This window comes from Equus quagga, chromosome 5 (assembly GCF_021613505.1).
Source record: "Equus quagga isolate Etosha38 chromosome 5, UCLA_HA_Equagga_1.0, whole genome shotgun sequence".
NCBI lineage: Eukaryota > Metazoa > Chordata > Mammalia > Perissodactyla > Equidae > Equus > Equus quagga.
The window spans coordinates 62554509-62577172 of record NC_060271.1 but is presented as its reverse complement, the minus strand read 5'-3'; the positions used below and the strand labels follow the sequence as shown (position 1 = coordinate 62577172).

Sequence of the window (22664 nt, the reverse complement as noted above, 5' to 3'; positions counted from 1 at the left end):
ACTCTATGCTCCTGAAACCGATCTTGATAATTTTCAACAACAGATATGTAAATAAACAAATGCCTGATACCTGCTCCATTTCTTAACAGCTTCCTCATTTTAAAAGCTCCTTCTAACCGTTCCAGTGGACGGAGGAAGAGAAGGGGGAAATCAGGAGGCCTTAAATAGATTTTACAGGCACCAAAGCATGCATTTGGAGTACTGTCAGCTAGAAAGATCTTGTTTCAATAATAACGATCTTTGCATTTAGCTGAAGACTACATTATGGAACCTGACTGCCCTTGGTGACTGCTTAAAGCTGACATAAGGCAGAATAATGTACATTTAATATGTGAAAGAAATTAGGCTCAAGATCCTAGTTTCCTGAATCTCTGCAGCAGCTCAGCTGGTGCCTGGCCCACGAGACAGCTGGAGGAGGCATTCCTGAGGCTGTGGGTGAAAAGCAACGGGTACAAGAGGCAGAAAACCCACCCCATGGGGGATTTGGAGGTAATCCAGCGAACAGGAGATCGGGATGGGAATCATGGAACCCACTGCTGTTTGGAACTGCTTAGGGCTCTGCGTTTCCATCTCCACTAACGGCATCCTACCTTCCCAGTGTGTGAGCGGAGCCCTGAGCCGCTCTTGACTGCACCTCCACTTTCTCCCCTCAAACTGTCCCAAGTCTCACCAATGGGCCCTCCTGCTCACTGCCCCTGCCCCACAGCTCCATCTGGATCCTAGGTCTTCCAGTGCGATGGTTGCTGTGAGCTTCCAAAGGGTCACCCTCCCAGCACTGACTCCAGAATGATCTTTCTGATGCCAACGTGCTCAGGGCACAGCCCTGTCCCCTGCAGGGAAGTGAAAGCTTCTCAGCCTTGCATGCAGGGTGCACAAGGCTCACCACAGTGAGGACCCACCGGCCACCATAGTCACCCTCTCGCCAGCCCTTTTAGCCCAGGACCCGGGATGTCGACTGGCTTGAGGCTCAGGCTGAACATGTCAGTTGCAGGCTAGTATCCCATGACTTGCCTTGAAGGTCCTGCCCACCTCTGCCTGGGGCTGGTGTGAAATGGCAGGCTCTGCTGTTTATCATGCAAGTCTCAGCTCCATTCAAATCCTGCCGGCCAACCCACAGAAAAGGGCCGCTCTCCCTCTGCTCTAGACCCCTCCCATGGCACTTCCTCCTTGACCCGTATTATTGCCCCCCCATCCCTCCCAGTCTGAGTGTGCATGGAGGACAGCCATCATGTCTAAGTCATCGTCACAGACCAGAACTTGCATAGTGACTGGTGCCCTATGTCACTGGGGGGCAACATCTTTCAAACAAGGAACTGTTCAGTAGAAAGAAAAATGTTTACAAGTCTTTTTGTTTCTTTCATTGTTTATTTAAATACATATCTGAAGCTCTAATGAAGCATTTTTATTTCACTGTCACTAGAAGGCTGATATTTTTGGATAACCTTTTACAAATTCTAACAAGGCACAGATTTCAGAACATCAGGACAACCTGTGTGAACTTCTATGTGCTTGGAGGGGAGAGGGGTTTGAGATACTTGTGAGTAAGGGGAGAAATAGCACCAGGGATTAATAAGCAACAACAATGAAACAGCCTATGCGAACAGCCTGAGGTGCTGGTGAGCAGGGAAGGAAGGGCAGCCGGTCACCAAGAGCTGCCACATGAAATTCTAACTCAGTAAGTGTCTGTTAGTCCCCACTGCCAGGCCGCTAAGCTGGAGGCGGACAGGCTGGACTTAGTACTGCATCAGTGGAGATGCCAGGCTGGGAGGTGTTACGCCCTTTACAGGGATGTATCTGACTCTCTCCTTTGCATTATGCTGTGTCCTAAAGTCATATACCATCTATGTGCTTGGTCCCAAGTGCCTCATCCTGATGGAAGCCCTTGCGACCTGCAACTTTATCATTTCCCTTTCCTCAGTCCTTCAATCAGATGGTTGGCTGTATAGCAAAGCCTGGGCCCTAGGCTGCCCCTCATTACAGGAGAAACTTAACAAATGTCCTTGATCCCAGATGACTGTGAGGGTCTACCCACTGGCCTTGTGGAAGGGCAGAATGAAATAGAACAATAGGCTCATTCCTGTTTACCCCAATACTACCATCTCTAGTAGCATCAAGCCCCAGGACAAGTCTACTCCCTAATCACAGGACTTCAAGAAACTGCCATTCAAGCCCACAGCTAACATCATACTCAACAGTGAAAGGTTATGAGCTTTTCCTCTAAGGTCGGGAACAAGACAAGGGTGCCCTCTCTCACCACTTCTATTCAACAAGGTACTGGAAGACCTAGTCAAAACAATTAGGCAAGAAAAAGAAATAAAAGTCATCCAAATTGGAAAGGAAGAAGGAAAATTGCCACTATTTGCAGATGATATGATCTCATATATAGAAAATTCTAAAGACTCCACCAAAAAACTCTTAGAACTGATGAATAAACTCAGTAAAGTTGCAGGATAAAAAATTAAAATACACAAATCAGTTGCGTTTCTATACACCGACAATGAAATATCTGAAAAAGAAATAAAAACAATCCCACTTACAACAGCACCAAAAAAACAATAAAATACTTAGGAACAAATTTAACTAAGGAGCTGAAAGATCTGTATATGAAAACTATAAGACAGTGATGAAAGAAACTGAAGAAGACACAAATAAATGGAAAGGTATCCCATGTTCATGGATTAGAAGAATTGATACCGTTAAAATGTACATACTACCCAAAGCAATCTATAGATTCAATGCAATCCCTATGAAAATTTTGATGGAATTTCCCCCAGAGATAGAAAAAACAATCCTAAAATTTGTATGGAACCATTAAAGACACCGAATAGCCAAAGCAATCCTGAGAAAGAATAATGCTGGAGACATCACACTTCCTGATTTCAAACTACCTTACAAAGCCTTAATAATCAAAACAATGTGGTACTGGCATAAGAAAGGACACACAGACCAATGGAACAGAATCAAGAGTCCAGAAATAAACCCCCACATGTATGGCCAACTACTATTTGACAAGGGAGCCAAGAATACTCAATGGGGAAAGGATAGTCTCTTCAATAAATGGAGCTGGTAAAACCAGATAACCACATGCAGAAGAATAAAATTGGGCTCCTATCTTACACCACTCATAAAAATTAACTAAAAGTGGATTAAAGACTGAAATATTAGACTGAAACCATAAAACTCCTAGAAGAAGTATAGAGAAGAAGCTCTTTGACATTGGTCTCGGTGCTGATTTTTTTTATTTTGACACCAAAAGCACAAGCAATAAAAGCAAAAACAAACAAATGGGACTACATCAAACGAAAAAGCTTCTGTACAGCAAAATAAACAATCAACAAAATGAAAAGGCAACTTATGGAATGGGAGAAAATATTTGCAAACCATCTATGTGATAAGGGGTTATTATCCAAAACATATAAGAAACTCAGTAGTAAAAAAACAAATAATCCAATTTTAAAAATAGGCATATGACTGGAATAGGCATTTTTCTAAAGAAGACATACAAATAGCCAAAAGGCATATGACAAGATGCTCAACATCACTAATCAATGGGGAAATGCAAGTCAAAACCACAATGAGATATCATCTCACATCTGTTAGAATGGCTATTATCAAAAAGACAAGAGACAATAAGTGTGGGGAAAAGGGAACCCTTGTGCACTGTTGATGAGAATGTAAATTGGTGTAGCCACTATAGAAAAAAGTATGGAGGTTCCTCAAAAAATTAAAAATGGAACTATCATATGATCCAGCAATCCTGCTTCTGGGTATTTATGCGAAGGAAACAAAATCACTATCTTGAAGAGATATTTGCACTCCTATGTCCATTACAGCATTATTCACACTAGCCAAAATTTGGAAACAACCTAAGTGTCTACCGATGGATGAATGGATAAAGAAAATGTGCATATATAGACAAGGGAATATTATTCAGCCATGAGAAAGAAAGAAATCCTGCCATTTGCAACAACATGGATAGGCATCATGTTAATAAAATAAATCAGACATAGAAAGACAAATCACATACGATCACATTTATATGTAGAACCTAAAAAAACCAAAGTCACAGAAACAGAGAGTAGAATGGTGGCTGCCAGGAGCTGGGGGCGGGGGAAATGGGGACATGTTGGTTAAAAGGGTACGTTGGTCCCATCCTGTGGCCAAGTAAATTTCCTTGTACTCAGCTTCGGTAGCCTGGGTTCATGGGTTCAGATCCCGCATGTGGATGTACTCCACTCACCAATCACACTGTGGAGGTGCCCACGTACAACAAAATAGAGGAAGATTGGCACAGATGTTAGCTCAGGGCGAATCTTCCTCAGCAAAAAAAAAAAGAGAGAGAGAGAAAATTACATCTTAAGCCTACACAATGTTATATGTTAATTATATCTCAATAAAGGATGAAAAAAACCCAGCAGAGACAAAAAAGAAAAAAAAACGAAAGAGAGAGAGAGAGAGAAAGAAAGAAAGAAAGGAAAAGAACCTGTTGTTCAATATTCAGTCACACACCCCAAGTCAAACTCACCAGTAATTATGTGCCATAAACTAGAAAAACGTCATTTCTATGATATGCTCTTCAATCATGAGCCCAAAGTTGGCACATGTCCCCACAGATTTGCCTGTCTCTGAAACTAAGCTGTGTCTTGTCCCCTTGTGCTGTCTGGGTGACTTGCCAAGCTGTCCATGACTGGGCCTCCGTCATCTCTTTGGCCAGGGCCTGCTTCCGGTGGTCCAGCCTCCCAGTTGTCAAGATCTCTAATAAGGAGGTTCAGAATCTCTAGGGGTGTATCTGCCTGCCTTCAAGACCAGCCCTCGACAGCTCACCTCTTGCCAGGCTCCTGTGATCCTGGCCACTGGCCTGGACCACCCATCATCTGTCATCACGCTCTCTGGATTCCATGCTGCTGGCTGGCCTGTGCACCCACCACTGTGTTTCTGTGTGCCATTGAGAAGTGTCTAGCACAGAATTGACACTGGGTGAATGTTGTTGTCATTGGTTATTTCCTCTTTTCCCAAATTAGTGTATCAAGATTCAGCAGGTGAGGTGTCCCATTGGAAATTTCTAAGTCTCCAATTTTATATATGAAGATGACCACGCGCCTGTAAATGCACACAGCCTGTCTAAATGCTGCAGAGCACTATTTAACGTATACCTTTAAATGTTGTAATTGAGGTATAAAACACATACAGTCAGATGTACATATAACATGCATAAATCTTAAGTTTACAGCTTAATGATTTTTTTGCCTTTGTTTTGAATATCTATACCTTTATTGAGATCACATTGGTTTACAACATTACATAAATGTTTTACATGTGTATACACCCCGTAACCACCCAGACCAAGATAAATAAATTTTCCATACCCTGTTTTGTACTCTGTCCCAGTGAATATCACACTCTCCCATTCTCTGATTCTCATGCCACCATCAGCTAATTTCACCCTTCTTGAATGAATGTCATATTAATGGAATCATATATTATTAACTCCTTTATGTCAGGCTTCTTTCAGTAAACATAACGTCTACAAAATTCACTTATGCTGTTGCATGTAACAATAGGTTATCCTTTTTTGTTGCTGGGTAGAAGTCCATTGTATGAATATACCATAATTGGTTTATCCAGTCTCATGCTGATGAACATTTGGGTGTTTCCAGTTTTGAGTCCTTATTGATAAAGCTGCTGTAAACATCCTTGGATGAGTCTTTTTGTGAGCATGTGTTCATTTCTCTCCGGTAAATAGCTAGGAAGAGAATTGCTGGCCATAGGGTAGATATATACTTAACCTTATAAGGAGCTGCCAAACTGTTTCGCGGAGTGGTTATTACCATTTTACACGACCAGCAGCGCTGAAGAAAGTTCTCATGATGAAAGTTTTCACCAAGGTTGGGTGTCATCAATCGTTTTAATTCAACCCACTTTGGTGAGTGTGTCGTGGTGTTTCTTTGTGGTTTTCAGTTCTATTCTGCTGATGACTAATAAGATTGAGCAAAGTTTCGTGTTCTCACTACCATTCTTTCATCTTCTTTTGTGAAGTGTCTTTTCAAGTCTTTTGCGCAATTTTTCTTGGGCTGTGTCTTTTTATTATTGAGCCGTAGGAGTTCTTTATACATCTGGATAAAAGTCTTTTGTCAGACACATGTATTATGAATAATTTCTCCAAGGTTATGGTTTGCCTTTTTGTTTTCTTAGTGGTGTCTTTGGAGAACAAAAAAATTTTTTAATTTTGCAAAAACTCCAATCAATTGGTTAATTTAATAGTTAGTGCTTTTTATGTTTTTTTCTAAGATATCTTAGTTTACCTCAACTCCGCAGAGATATTTTCCTATGTTTTCTTCTGAAAGTTTTATAGTTTTCACTTTCATTTTAAGTCTATGTTCAATCTCAAATTAATTTTTGTGTACTATATGGGGAATAGTCAAGGTTCATTTTTTTCCGTTTAGATATTTAGCTGTTTCCTGCCTAATTTGTTGAAAAAATTATCTTGTCATCATTTAGTTTCCTTCATACTTCTGTCAAAAATCAAATGGACATATATGTGTGGGTGAATCTGTGAACGCTATAATGTTCCGTTGACCTGTTTATCTGTGTACAGCCCAACACTGTCTGGATTATTGCATTAGCAGAAACTCTGAAATCAGGTAGTGCAAGGTCTCCACATTTCTTCAACTATTTTCATAGTTGTTTGGGCTATTTTAGGCCATTTGCATTTCCATATGAATTGTCAAATCAGCTTGTGGGTCTCTACAAAAATTCCTGCTGAGATTTTCATTGAGATTGTGTCGAATCTACAGACCAATCTGTGGAAAATGAGCGTCATAGCAATATTGAGTTTTTCCATGCACAAACGAGCTATCCTTCTCCATTTACTTAGGCTTTCTTCAATTACTTTCTGCAACGTTTTATAGTTTTCAATGTATAGATCTTGCATTGTTTGAATTTTTATTGTTAAATGTATTTCTAAGAACTTCATGCTCTTTAATGATATTGTAAATCTGTTTTAATTTTACATTTTATTTTCCAATTGTTTATTGATAGTATATAAAAATAAAATTTATTTTGGATATTGAGTTTGTATCCTGCAACTCTGTATTGATTTATTAGTTCTGGTAGTGTTTGGGGCCTTCTTGGTGAAGTCTTTCATATTTTCTATGTAAACAATTATTTCATCTGCAAATTAACACAGGCTTATTTCTTCTTTCTGGATGTCATTTATTCCTCTTGTTCTGCCTTGTTGCACAGCTAGGACCTCCAGTGTAATGTCAAGTAGAAGCAGTGAAAGTGGGCGTTCTCGTCTTGTTCTTTATCTTAAGGAGGAAAGTAAATGATATTTTTCCATCAGATGTGATGTTAACTGTAGGTTTACTGTAGATGTGCTCTTCCAAAGTTGAAGCAATTATTTTCTATTCCTACTTTGCTAAGACTGTTTTTTTTGTTTTTTTTTTTTTACCATGAACTCGTGTTATATGTTGTCAAAACTTTTTTTCTGCATTATATAATCATAAATTTTTCCTCCCTTATTTTGTCAATATTGAAAATTTCACTAATGATATTTAAATGTTAAATTAACTTTGCAGTCCTGGAATAAACACCACTTGGTGATATATTTTCCTCTTTTTATATATTGTTGGATTCAATCATTACTATTTTATTCTATATTTCTACCTATATTCATGAAGAATAATGATTTATAATTTTTTCTTTGTAACATACTTATGGTTCTTGGTATCAGCCTTGTGCTGGTTTGTTGAAAGAGTCTTGTGTAAGACTAGTATTATTCTGTCTTTAAATGTTCGATAGGACTCAACAGAAAAACCATCTGGACCTGGAACTTCCCTTGTGGAATGCTCCCATTACAAATTAAATTCATTTAATAGATATTTTTAGACCTTCTATTTTTTTTTCTTGGTTTTGAAAGTTGTGTTTTTCCAGGAATTTGTTCTTAGTTCTTGAATTTGTTCACATAAAGTTGTTTATAATATTCCCTTTTGTATTTTTAATGTCTGTGCTATGTGTTATGACATTCTCTCTTTCATCTTATGATATTGTTAGTTAGTGCTTTATCTCTTTCTCTCTTGACCAATCTCACTCGGAACCAATCAGTTTTATTAATCATTTCAAAGAACAAACTTTTAGGTTTGCTGATTTTCTCTATAGTTTCTTTCCTACTTTATTGATTTCTCTCTAACCTTTATTATTACCTTTATTTTACTTATTTTGCTCTTGTTTTTATAGCTTCTTAATGTGGAAGCTTAGTTTATTTATTTAAACCTTTTTTATTTTCCAAGACAAGCATTCCAAGCTATAAATTTCCCTCTAGGGAATCCTTTCACTACATCCCACAAAATTTGATAGATCGTGTTTTTATTATCATTCGGTTTGAAGTATTTTCTAATTCCTTTGATTCCTTCTAACAAATTATTTAAAATGTGTTGCTTAACATTCATATAGAGAACATCTCATATATATGAGAGATTTTATAGATATATTTTTGTTACTGGCCTCTAATTCCATTTTTGATAGGGAATATATTCAGCATTATTTCGATCTTTTAAAAAAATTATTGAGACTTATCTTATGGACAGCACTGTAGTTCTGGGTGTAGTTTTCAATAAACGTCTATCAGTGCTAAATAGGTCAAACTGGATGACAGTGTTGTTCGTATTTTTCTAGCCATACTGAATTTGTCTACTCGTTCCACCAATTACTGGATTTGTCTGTTTCTCCCTTTGGTTCTGTCAGTTTCTGCTTCATGTTTAAATGACTGTTACGACCTACCTATTTCACATTATTCTTTTAATCTGAAAAGGATTAATTTCAGATTAATCCTTTCAATCATCATGAAATGACCCTCTTTATCCTTGGTAATACCCCTTGTCTTAAAGTTCAATTTATCTGAGATTAATATAGCTTATCTTAGGTTCTAGTTGCATGCTATATCTTTTTTTTTTGTCTGTGTCTTTATCTTTAAAGCATGTAGATGGGACTTGCTTATTTTCAACCCTCTATGACATTATCTGCCTTTTAATTAGAATGTTCAGTCCATTCACACTTAGTGTAATTATCGGTAGTGTTGGTGCAAATCTACATTAGCGCTACTTGTAGTCTGTCTCCCGGTCTTTAATTTTTGTTCCTTCTTCCCTGCCTTCTTCTGGATTCACTAAGGGTTACTCTTGTTGTCTCAGTCTACCTTCTCTATTACAATACATATCCTTTACTTATAACAGTCTGCCTTTAGCTAAGAACACTTCATGTATAACGTAAGAACCTTATAACAGTATAATTCCATCTAGACTACATGCCATCTTTTGTGGTTTCGTTGCCATATATTTTAATTTTATGTACATTAAAATCCTAAATAATTATAATTATTTTTGCTTTAAACAGCCAATTGAATTCTAAAAAATTTAAGAAGGAAAAGTATCATTAATATTTACCTACACATTTTGCATTTTCAGTGTTCTTCTTTAGATTTGAATTTCCATGTATTTTCACTTTGTTTCTCTTTAAGAACATTCCTTACATTTCTTGTAATACAGGTCTGATGACGACAAATTCTCTCAGCTTTCATTTATGTGAAAATGCCTTTAATTTATTTTTGGTACATATCTTTCCTGGATCTAGAACTCTAGATAGACAGTATCTTTTCCATTGTCTTTCTGGCTCCTGTTTCAACCATCATTCTTATCATTGCTTCTCTGCTTCTAATGTTTTTTCTTCTCTGGCTACTTTTATAATTTATTATTTTTGGCTTTCAGCAGTTTTACTATCATGTGGACCTATTTTTATGTTTGTTTGTTTTTAATCCTCTCTGCTTGAATCTTGCTGAATTCTCTCGATTTGTGTGCTGTCATTTAAAAAAACATTTAGGGGCCAGCCCTGGTTGCCTAGTGGTTAAGTTTGGTACGCTCCACTTCAGTGGCCTGGGTTCAGATATTGGGCATGGACCTACACCACTCATCTGCTAGTGGCCATGCTGTGGTGGTGGTACACATAAAAAAGAAAAGAAGAGGAAGATTGGCAACAGATGTTAGTTTAGGGTGAACCTTCCTCAGCAAAAAAAAAAACAAAAACCAAAAAACCCAAAAAACACCAAAAAACAAAAACACAACATTTGGCTAATACCTTTTCTATTCCATTCTCTCTCATCTTCTTTGGAGACTCCAATTATGTGCATATTGGAGTGTATGATCTTGTCACACAGGTCACTGAGGTTCCGTTCATTTTATCAATCTTTTTTCTCTCTGTGCATTAGTTCAAATGATTTCTATTGATGTTCTTCATGTTCACTAACCCTTTCCTCTGTTGTGCCCAATCTGTTGTTAATACTATCCAATTAATTTTTTATTTATAGTACTGTATTTTTCAGTTCTATCCCATTTGGCTGTTTATTTTTTTTTACAGTTTCAAAAAGTCTCCGGAAATTTTCATTTATTACATCTTGTCCACCCTTTAATAAATTCATCATATTTTTTTAAAAGCCCTTGTTTTCTAATTTCAATATCTGGGTCATTTTTGGGGTCTTTTTCTATTGACTGATTTTTCTCTTGATTATGGATTCCATGTTCCTGTTTGTTCACATATCTGGTAACGTTTTATTGTATATTGGACACTATTAATAATACTCATTCTGAATCCTGTTATCTTGTTGTAAAGAGTGTTGAGTTTATTCCAACATGCAGTTAAATCACTAGCAGACAAAGCTGAATTTTTGGAGACTGGGTCCTATGCTATACGAGGAAGAATCATTTTGATTTTGCCTTTAGTCTCTTTTAATTTTATCTTTGGTGCTTGGGCAAATCCCTTTTCTTGGGACATAGTTTTATACTTAAGGCTTTGCCTTTCTGGGGTTCAATGGAAAGCTCATACTCCTCTAACTCAGCAGGACTGAAACTACAAATTCTGCTTTCGATGTGGTAGGCAACAGTTGAATTCTCTGCTCAGCTCTTTAAGCCTTCCAAATTAAAGATCCCTGAGCTCTTTGAAGTCTTGTCCACCCATGCATATTTCAGACATCAGTTAAGCACCTGAGTGGGGGTCATACACATATTTTGAAGTTTCCCTCTCTGTGGGCCCCTCCTTCTTTTTGGACTTTCCCCTTCAATTCTCAGTCTTTCTGACAATCTCAAACTCCATCTGCTGACTACTCAGGACATTACGATCGAGGTTTCCACGTGAACTTCCTCTTTTACCTAAATGTAGGAAAAGGCTTTCTGTCAATTAAAATCCAGAGGCAATAAAAAAAAATATTACTACATTTGAGTACACAGAAGTTAAAAAATTTTTTTGCATGGCCAAAAATCACCATGAGCAAAGTCAAAGGACAAGTGACAAACTGGGAGAAAAATTTTGCAATATGACAAAGGGCAAGGATCCTTAATACAGAAAGTACTCTTAAAAATTGATGGAGGCTGGCCCCATTGCCGAGTGGTTAAGTTCACATGCTCTGCTTTGGCAGCCCAGGATTTTGCCAGTTTTGATCCTGGGTGTGGACATGGCACCACTCATCAAGCCATGCTGAGGCTGCATCTCACATGCCACAACTAGAAGGACCCACAACTAGAAATATACAACTATGTACTGGGGAGCTTTGGGGAGAAGAAAGGAAAAATAAAATCTTTAAAAAAGAATCGATGGGCAAAATACCAAAAACCCTGTGGATAAATGGGAAAATGAGATGAATAGACAATACATGAAAATTAATGTTAAAATGGGCCTCATACAGATGAGAAACTGTTCAAACTCACCCGGAATTAGAGAAATGTAAATTATACCAACATAGAGATACTATTTCTCACATATCAGATTGGCAAAAATAAAAAAAAAAAGTATGAGAACACATTCTGTTGACGAGGCTATGAAGAAACAAAAATTGCTCAAGGGGAATGCAAACTGGTACAACCCTTCTGAAGGAGAATTTGGTGAAAACTAACCAAATTACATATGCACTTACCTTTGGACTCGGCAATCACATTTCTAGAAATCTGCCCTGAAGAAGCACCTTAACAATACTAAAATTCATATGCATGAGGTTATTCATTGCAGCATTATTTCTAACTGAAAAACATTGGGAGGAAAATTAAATGCCCATATACTGGAGAGGGGCTGAGAAAGCTACAGTATAGCCACACAGTGTATTATACTGAAGCTATTGAAAAACAAAGAATGAGGTAGATCTCTATGAACTGATATAGTGTTTTCCAAGACACACTGTTAAGTGGAAAAAAACTGCAGAAGAGTATTTATAGTACGCTATCTTTTGTGTAAGAGAGAACAAAATATAAGAAAATACAAGTCTCTGCTTATTTGTGTGAAAGAAATAAAGGAAAGATAAGCCAAAAACTAAAAAGACTGGACACCTATAGGAGGTATGTGGGGAGAAGAGTATACAGTTTTGCACAGTTTTGAGTCCTAGAAACTTAGTAATGTTTCACATTGCCAAAACATGAATGGACTAAAATCAACCAGTATGTAGCGGGCTCCCAAAGTAGAATACAAACAGTAACAAATGAACCTGTGTTGCAAATGAATAACAGAACTTCACTGAAGGGTGTGGAGAAGGAAAAAAGAAAGAGACTGTATGTTCATAAATGTGTTTCTCACAGAGGTAAGGGTTAGCAATTCTGAAACTGCTTAATGTTTATACTAGGGCTGATGAAATAAGAGAACACATAGTAGACAACGAAAACCAGGTTTCTCACTTCCTCAGAGGAAGAAGTTACAAATGGAAAGAGGGAAGGTTTGTGGTTTTGGATTGAAATCAGAGCTATCAGTATAAACTCATGGTTTCTAATACATATACAGACAGATCGGTGCGAGAATGTGTGAGCAAGTAAACACAACGTGTATTTCCTAGCTCAGAACAGGCCTAGAAGCAGTGACACCCCAGCAGCATTTAGCAAACCCAGCAACAAGATACTGGTTTTCAAATACCATTCTCCAAAAAACGGGACCAGAGATCCTTAGAGAAATGGTTGATCACAGGTCTGGCAGAGAAAATACAAGAGGAGCCTGGAACATTTTGTGGTGTCAGAAAATAAGGAAGTGCTAAAAAAGAATGGGGACGTAGCAAAGGGACATAGTAGCTAATCTGAAGGAGCTCTCAATGGCGAAAGCTGGAGCAATTTGAGCAAGAAAATTAATGATGATAGTATTGTATTGCAAGCCAAATATAGAATAAAGATCTATAAAGTCACACCGACATAATTAATAATTAATTGGATATATAAGTAATTGGAGGAGAAGGGACAGCTCTTGCTTTTAATTAATAAATGTAGTAGGAATGAGGGAAATAGGAAATCCCCACTAGGCAAGTGCTACAGTATTATTTCCAGGAAGATAATAGATGGATACTAAAAATAGTGGGCGGAAGTTTGAGGAAAAATAAAATATTTGCATAATCAAATCTCAGTCTCATCCTTGCTCTTGGTGATAGTGTTACCTTGAAGAAACCACTAACCTTCTTGACCCTCAGGTTGCCTATCTGTAACGAGTGGATATGACTGGATGACCCCAAAGGACCCTTCCAGCTCTCACACGCCAAAGAAAATGACAGCACCCCCCGTGTACTTACCAGGACAATAACTTCCTTTTCCTTTCCCCTCTCTTCACTTCCCCTTCCTTCTTCCCTTTCCCTTCCCTGCTTATAATAGGTTTCCCTAGGGAGAGAATTTAGGGTGCTCTCTATGAGAGAAAGATGGCGAAAGTTAGAAGTGAGGGAAAAAGAGAAAATGCAACTCCTAGTATTAACTGGGTTGCTATGAGGTGGAGAAGGGAGTAAGAAAGAGGAAAACATCACAACACAGAAACATTTCCTATGACCAGCAACAAAGGGAAAGTGCCAAGCTATGGCTTGGAAGCACCACATACCCGGGAGTGGGGCACAGTCAGCCTCGGATCTTCCTGCCTGTCCATTCCTGGGTCTCTCCAGATCACCATCAACCCCTTCCTCAGCCACCAAGTATAGCTTCCTCCGAGGTGGGAGCCAATCGCCTCCCCCTCTCTCTGGAGATTCAGGAGTTTAAGCCTTATCTCTCACTGATGAACAGGGACATGTTCCCCATTACAGGAAGTTCAAGCACCAGCCAGCAGAGAGAGGGCCTCACTTTTGGACAAGGTGGCCTTTCCCTAGGCTGTGCCCCCACTCTGAAGGTACAAAGGCCTCCCCGTCAGGTTGTCCTGGTCTTCTGATCATTTTCCCAACCCAACTCGCCCACAGGAGTAAGAAAACGCACCAAGACCAACGCAAACTACGAACTCAGGAAATTTGATTTCTAATCCTGTTTCCTGTCTTTGCTGATCTGTCTCTGGAACAAAGCTCTTGGCATTTCTGTGCCAAGAGATCTTTAGTAAAACATCTGTTATTCAGGCCACTGTATCGGCTTTAAAAAAATGTAGCAAATACAACCCAGCTGCTGTTACTCTCTGTTCTCTGTCCCCACCCTCAAACTCTCAGATAAGTACCAGCAAACCAGCACCAGGTTTTCTCTCTGCGTCCATTGACAATGGCTTTTCCCAGCTCCTCTCTGGGTACCAGCTACCATCTGACCAAAGCTCTTGAAGACCCGCGACTGATGAAGGTTCTGTCAGCCCCACCTCCAGCATGTGCCATGTGTGTGCCACCCAATCGCCCACACAGCTCACATTTTCCACAGGCAAGGACTCAGATAAGATTTCAAATCCCAACCAAGTGACCCAAGGAAAGAGGCTGTCAGTCTAAAACTATAACCAACAAAACAGCTAGCATCATCTGTTAGAAAGACATCCTTTACAGAAGTACTTGGTTTTATTATGTTTTAAAGATCTAAATTATGAGCTTTAAAGTCACACACACAAAAACAAGTCGTCAGGTTGCCCACTGACCACAACAATAACTGTAGGTGACAGGAATTTTTCTAAACAGAAAGCTCTAGAAAGTTACATCTCTGATCATCTTATTTCCAGCCTCCACCAATTCATCCCCACCCAAATCTCATATTCTGAACAAGAAAAAAACAACTTATGAGGGTTGTTTCCAAGTTAGTTTATTGCCCCTGGATTGTGAGGATGATTCATGATGTACATTTGCAAACCACTTCCCTTTTCCTTTCCACTTAGCCTTGCAGTGTGGCAGAGGGCAGCGTGAATCAGATTTTCAAAATTACTCTTACCCTGGTATTTCTTACACACTCTGAAGTGGGGGAGCCACTAGCGTGATGGAAGAAGATTACAGGAGATGAGAGACAGAACACGAATCAACTCCTGGTTAACTAGAACTATTCTCACCCCATTTATATTCCCATCTCTTTACCTGTCCAATTTTTGTTACACACATTTGAAAATAAACAGTCATTTGTTAAACATATTGATTAATGAAAGTCTATACTTTTTTCCATAGATTTTTCTCCATAAAATGACAGACGTCCTTAATAGAATACTCTCAAAGTGACAAGCCATTGTTTATTGGTTTATTTTTTCTTCCCACTAATGGGGAAAGGGTGTAGCAACCTTGATGAGCAACGTTTGCAACATGATTTTGGAAAATTGGAGAGGCAGGACTTCCGAGGGAAGCTAAGGAGCTTGTCTCCCTCGACAGCCACCAGCACACCAAAGGACATTTCCTGGCCCCATTTTGAGTTACATTCTGGCAACACCAAGGAGGAAAAGGCATTATCAGATGGTAGTAAAGCCTTATGCTCTCACGAGAACCTAGTGGTCTTGACTCTCCAACTCTGACTGCGAACTACCAGCCCTCAGCACTCGTTCCAGGTCAAGAAACAAATGGGCTCCCTAATGTGCCGAGAAGGGTTGGCCAAGTGTCTTTAAAATAAAACGGGCATTTGAGAAAAGTTAAAGAGCATTACTGAAAAACTGAGAAGAAAAGCAGATTTCTGAAGCCCACATGTTTTTACATGTTTAAAAGATTCTGAACCAAATCACATAGTTATTTTTATGAGATCCTGGCATTCTAGATGAAATCACCCACCTTTGGACACTGTCCAGAGACCATCGCCCAGACTGTTGGGGTCAGATGTTCAAATGCTGAACAGATCATTTTATTTCAAGATACACCAAATTGATGGAGGAAGACACAGGCCAACATAGCAAGCTGAACACAAAGCTGAGCCAAAACACAAACTAAAATGTAGAAGTCAATATTCTTTCCTCTAAGCTTGTAGGTTTTGTCATAATTTAGCACTTATTTCAGTTTGCCTTGGGCTAACTGGGCTAACCCAGGCAGGAGCATATCTTAATAATCTTTGCGGTCTTCCCTGCTCAGCCCTAGAAAACCGTATTGCTCAATGAATATTGAATTGAATCGACCGTTAAAATGGTTGCATTAATGGTAGTAACTGAGATGATTAACATGAGTGCATAGCTTATCATTTTTTAAAATGCTTTTTTTTTTTACATATTCTATTGTATACCATCCTTGCAACAAGTTTGTACTGTGTCTACTACTCTTACGATCCAAAATTTATAGATTCAGAAGTGAGTAAATATAATTGTCTGATTCTAAAACCCTTGCATTTCTTTGCCACATCACTTGCTTAAATTTTTTTTTTATGTTCAGAAAACACACTCCTGTGTATATAAAGGTTTTCTTTTCTCAAAACCAGAAAATCAACACTTGTGAACAATTTATTCTCTGGCAGAAAACAACTATAAGTAGGAAGTAGTTCTGAATATTTAATGAACACCAGAGAGCATTAATATCATGCTGAAAATAGAACTAAAAGTATATTACAGTGGACCTAATGTCAATAAAATAAAAATATGAAAAGAAGCTGACAGACTCCCACATCCTGAAGATAAAAAGTCACAAAGTTGGAGGAATAGAGTGTTAGAAAAATTAGTGTGGAGAAACGTGGACCCTGGGGAAGCACATTTTGGTTCAACATTTGTAAAGAACAGTTGGGCAGTGTGTAAAGTCTAAAAACGGCAGAGTGTTAAGAATGTTCATTGTGGCACTGTCTATAATAACTGAAAAACTAGAAGCATCAGAATATTGTGCTATCATGTCCTCATTGACACAGAAAGAATGCCACCTTATGTTATTAAATGGAAATATTAGTTAAAAACATTATAATCTCCTCTCGTATTTCATTTAAAAAAAGTACATATTAATGCCAAAACTACCAAATGATTTTTGCTTTCAGATGCTATATTAGTCATCTATTGCTAAGCAACAAATTATCTCCAAATTTAGCATCTTAAAACAAAAAAATCTCTTGTTGTCTGACACGATTTCTGAGGGTGAGGAATCTGGGTACGACTTGACCGGGTGCTTCTGGGACAGGCTCTCTCACGAGGCTGCAGTCCAGTTGTTGACTGCCCTAGTCCTTGCCATCCCTGAAGAGCTGATAGGGCTGGAGGAAACACTTCTATGCTCATTCACATAGCTTTTGGCAAGAAGCTTGCCATGAGCTGCTCATGAAGTGGCTTCCTCCAGAGTGAGGAATCCAAGAGAGAAGGGGAGAGAGAGAGAGGGGAGAGAGAGAGAGAGAAACAGAGAAGGCAGAAGGCACAGCGTACTTATAATATAATCTCAGAAGAGACACATCATCACTTCTGCTGTACTCTGTTGGCTACATACCAGCCCTGGTACTATATGTAATGTCGGGACTAGATAAGGGTGTGACTACCTGGAGGGGGGGATCATGGAAGGCCTTCTTGGATTCTATCCATTACAGCCCATCATCACCTCTTCCCAAGGTCCACAAAAGTTTCATCCCACTACAGCATCGTTCAAATTCCAGAACCCCATCATCAAAGTCTAGTCTAGGTGCAGAAAAGATTCCTCAGATGCTATTCCTTGGGTACAGTTCCTCTTCATTTGAAGTCTTTTCACTAAGAGACAAATTATCTGTCCCTACACGGCCAACAGGGAGACAGGAACAGGATAACCACTTATATATTCTCTTGCTCAACAAGGAAGAAAATGGGAGGAATACAGGGGTCACTGAGCCATAGAAATTCTGAAATCCAGCCGAGCAAATGTCAGAAGTTTCTCGATTTGGATTCAGTCCTACCTGTGCCTAGGAGTTTTTACTCTCCACGGCTCTTGGCTCCATCCTCTGGGCTTTGGTTCCTCCCTGCGAGGCATCATTCCATCATCAGAAAGGCACACATGTTTGTGGCTGCCTAGTTTTCTCAGCCTGCTGCCATATGATGACAGAAGCAGACATTGCTGCCAGGACAAGCCAAGGGACACCAAGTTGCCAGGAGCCACCGGAAGCTAGGAAAAGGAAAGGAAGGATTCTACCCTGAGTCTCAGAGGGAGCATAGCCCTGCTCCCACCTTGATTTCAGACTTCTGGCCTCCAGAACTTGCAAGAATAAATTTCTGCTGTTTCGAGCCACCTAGTTTGTGGGATTTTGTTACAGCACCCACAGAAAAGGAATACATTTACCATAGGGAGGGCTGGGGGAGCTTCAAAGCCACAGCAAGTGCCAGTTCCTTCACGTTAAAGTGTTTCCTTTAGCTTCTCTCTCTTGTCACCTTTAATACAGTCATGCACCATATAATGACGTTTCAGTCAGTGATGGACTGCATACACGATGGTGGTCCCATAAGATCAGTACCATATAGCCAAGCGTGTAGTAGGCTATACCACCAGATCTGTTAAGCACACTCTGTGATAGCCACACAATGACGAAGTTGCCCAACGACACATTTCTCAGAAGGTATCCCCTCGTTAAGGGACACATGAGCATAAGAAAGCAGGCAGCACTTTCAACACTTTCAATCCCCTAGGTGGGTAGGTACATTTTCTACTTTCCATGTAACTGCAGGCAACATTGCTATGAAATTCTGCCACTACGTAGCAAAGAACCCCCTTCCTCTAGATTCCAAAAGTATTGACATCACTTTCCTGCAAGTCCCCACCCACAGCTTTAACAAGACTATAGGCTTCTATTCACAATTTCTTCAAGACATTTTAGTTCTCTACCAAAACTTTTCTCAGAGCACACCTACATTTTAGGTTTTTGCCCCATCAGTACCCAACTCTGAGGTGCCCAAATCTGTATTAGGTATCTACTACTATGTAACAAATTGCCCCCAAATTCAGCAGATTGAAATAACAAGCATTATTCACACAGTTTCTGAAAGTCAGGCATCTAGAAGGTGCTTAGCAGGATCTCTCAAAGTTGTAGCAAGCTGTTGACTGCCCCAGTCCTTGCAGTCCCTGAAGCTCTGAGTGGGGCTGAAGGACATGCTTCCAAGCTCACTCATGTGGTGGTTAGCAGGAGGCTTCTGATCCTTGTCTCAGGGGTCTCTCTACAGGGCATGCTCATGACGAGGTTTCCCACAGAGTGAGTGATCCAAAGAGGGAGGGAGCAACCAAGATGGAAACCGCTTTTTGTTGAAATAATCTAATCTGAAAGGGGACCTGTCATCATTTCTGCTGTATGTCACACAGACCTACTCTGGTACAATCTGGGAGAGGACTGGTACCATATGTAAGACGATTGCATAGGAATCTCAGGAGGTGGGGATGGCTGGGGCTACCACAGATGATCTGTCATTTGGCACATAAAAGCTCATGGTTATGGTATCATTAATTTAGCTTTGTACTGTTTAATGTTTTTAAATTCTTTTTATTTTTTAAGGTCAACATTGCCAACGGTTATGAGCTGAATTGTGTCCCCTTCAAACTCATACTCTGAAGTCCCAATCGCCAGCACCTCAGAATGTAAGGTATTTGGAGGTAAGGTCTTTAAAGATGTGATTAAGTTAAAATGAGGCCATGAGGGTGGGGTCTTAATCCAATTTGACTGGCATCCTTGTAAGAAGAGAGACACCAGAGGCACTTAAGAACAGAGGGAAGACCACGTGAAGAGGCAGCAAGAGGGCGGCCATCGGTAAGCCACAGAGAAGACCTCAGAAGAAATCAACCCTGCTGACACCTCAATCTTGGACTTCCAGATCCCAGAACCATGAAAAAGTAAATTCCTGTTGTTCAAGTCCCCAGTCTGTGGTATTTTTGTTACGGTAGCCCCCGCAGACTGATATATCAATCTTCTGAAAATATCTTGCTGTGGCCAATCTATATTTACTCTTCTTTTAAAAAATCATGTTTGTTTTCATATATATAACTATACATCAATGTATATAATTTGTTTTGTTTCCATACAAAATGTATACGATAAGATTTATTTCTCATCTAATATGATGGTCCACGCTTTCTCAAGGAGAACTGAAACTTCTTTCATTTCGCATTATGGCCCAATTTCAATCGAATCTTCCACTTTCTACAGGTGGAAGCTGGAGGGATCTATGGCCCCTAGGATGGAAATGTGTCAGAAGATGCCTCTCCCTGGCTTATTGTGGACTGAAGTTAGGGATCGAATTGCAATGGAAAAGTCATTTTCAAGGAATTACCAGAGCACTGCAGCTCAAGATCAAACCACTAACCTTCCGGGGCCAGGGCCAGGGGACTTGTACTTAGGCGAGTTAGACAAGAGACAAAGGGGACATCACAATGAAAAGAAAGCAGATTTGGGGCAGCAGTTCCCAGAGAAATTCTCAACCCAAGGAGCAACTGGCAGTGGGAACTCTTAAAACAGCCCTCCAGCCTCTGTGTGGGCAAGTCTGGAGGAACAGCGCTGGAGGACCTTCAAGGACTCCAAGAACATGCTTTCTGTTTGTTCTTTGCTCTGCCTCTCATCACACAAACTTCTTCTCACTTATTTATCTTTGTCGTGTCTTCTGCAGAGATCTGGATAATAAGCATTATGTGTTTAGTACCCATGCTGACTTGCAATTTAATGAAACATATATATTTTATTTTACTTTTTTGCTGAGGAAGATCCACCTTGAGCTAACATCTGTGCCAGTCTTCCTCTATTTTGTATGTGGGTCACCACCACAGCATGGCCACCCATGAGTGGTGCTGGTCCAAGCCCAGGAACCAAACCTGGGCCACCAAAGTAGAGCATCCTGAACTTAACCACTAGGCCATGGGCCCAGCCCTAATGAAACATATATTTTAATCTATATTTCTCTGATGAACCAAATCAGAACAAAGCAATGTCTTTTGCCCACCTTGCAATTAAAGTAAGAAATTGAGCATGTTTGTTATTTTACTTTAGCTGTTTTCTTACCTTAGAATATATTATAAACCCAATCTATTACAGAACCAATTAGTCAAGCTTTTATTTTTTAACTCATGTTTTCCCCGAAAAACATTTTTAGCTTCTGAACTTGTAAGTATTTTTTTTAAAAACACATACTTATTGGTTGGCTTCACAGGGACCACCAATCCTCTTGGATCTTGACTTCCTTATTTTCAAGTTACTAATTGTGATTCTTTTTAATGTCCTAGGGAGTAAGTCTTTGAATAATTTTTAAAGGAAAGTCATATGAGTGAAATTGTTTCTAATTCTTAGATGTCTGAAAATATCTTTGCACTGCCGGCACTCCTGCGTTAAATTTGGCTTGGAAGAGTATGCTTAGATTATGAAGCTTCCTCTTTAGAGAAGCAGATATTACTCCACTCAGAGCTGGTGAGTAACAACTGAAGCCAGCCTTATTTTTTTCCATTTGTGGTTAAACTTATTTTCTGTCTGGTTGCTTATATGATATTCTCTTTACTCTAGATTAGCAGATTATATCCAGCTACGGGTTTTTTCCCATTAAAATCTTGATTTATTTTACACTAAAGAAAATATTTTTCTTTTATGTCTGATATTATTATTTCTGATCCTCTTGTTTAGCATTTTCAGGAATATTTGTGATCCATAGGTAGGATTTCTATGATTTCCACTCTGTTATCATCTTTTGCCATTTCCTTTTTATCCTCTACTTCTACAGTCTTGGAAAGCTAGCTCATAGATTACACTGTAGCCATTATTAATTCTGCTTGCTGGTGCATCTATAGTAGTTTTGCCATTGGTTGCATCTTTCTCTTATTTTGGCTGGCTCCCTGTTTGATAAGGGCAGGGAACACGGTGTGACCTAAACCTACCTGGATGTGCCCTCGTGTCTGGCAGGACCTCAGCTCAGATCTAAACCTGGAGGATGGACTGATCTGGACAACCCTGGCCCAGCTTCCAGCAGGACTCATCTGTCCGGCTCTGTTCCACCAGGATGGATGTGGACCACTTTCTGCTCCCAGGGCTCTTCTGCCTCCAGAGCATTTCCTAAGAGAATCCCCATCCCCATGTGCCTTCATCCTCATCCCTTCTACTCACTCTGTTGTTCTGAGAGATTGCTCTTGGCACTGATATAAAAAGAGATGTCTTGAAGGGGGAGAGTTGCATGGGGCCCAATTCTGGCCCTCTTGGAACCTAATTCTCATGCAGAGTGGGAGCAGTGGTCTGGTTTCAGGTTACGGTAGCTCTGAGCCCCTGAGCCTGAGCAGAGAGGAGGAGTAAAGCCTTCTCTTGGGGTCTTGCTGGCTATTTGGTGGTGGGATTAGAAGATGAAACAGATATTGCTGCTGTGGTGGGTGTTTCCTCAAACCTACCCCATTGGCACTGTACCTGGTGTAAATTCCCTCTAGATTTCTATCAATGCTGATACTGTACAAGCTTTTATGTTTTTGCAGAGCATCATGTGTGTTTTAATAGGAAATAGAGCGCATCTCAAGCTAATCCAATGGTTAATTTTCACATATGCCTGCTGCACTCCCCCGCCCCTGCCAGAGAACAATGTATTCATTATACATATAGACAATGATT

The 22664-nt window shown here is 39.6% G+C and overlaps 1 protein-coding gene across 1 annotated transcript in view; it reads right to left on the bottom strand.

Moving 5' to 3' along the window:
* Nucleotides 1-22664, bottom strand: part of ACOXL (acyl-CoA oxidase like) — a 256960-nt gene that overhangs the window by 9581 nt on the left and 224715 nt on the right. The gene's annotated exons all lie outside the window — the stretch shown is intronic.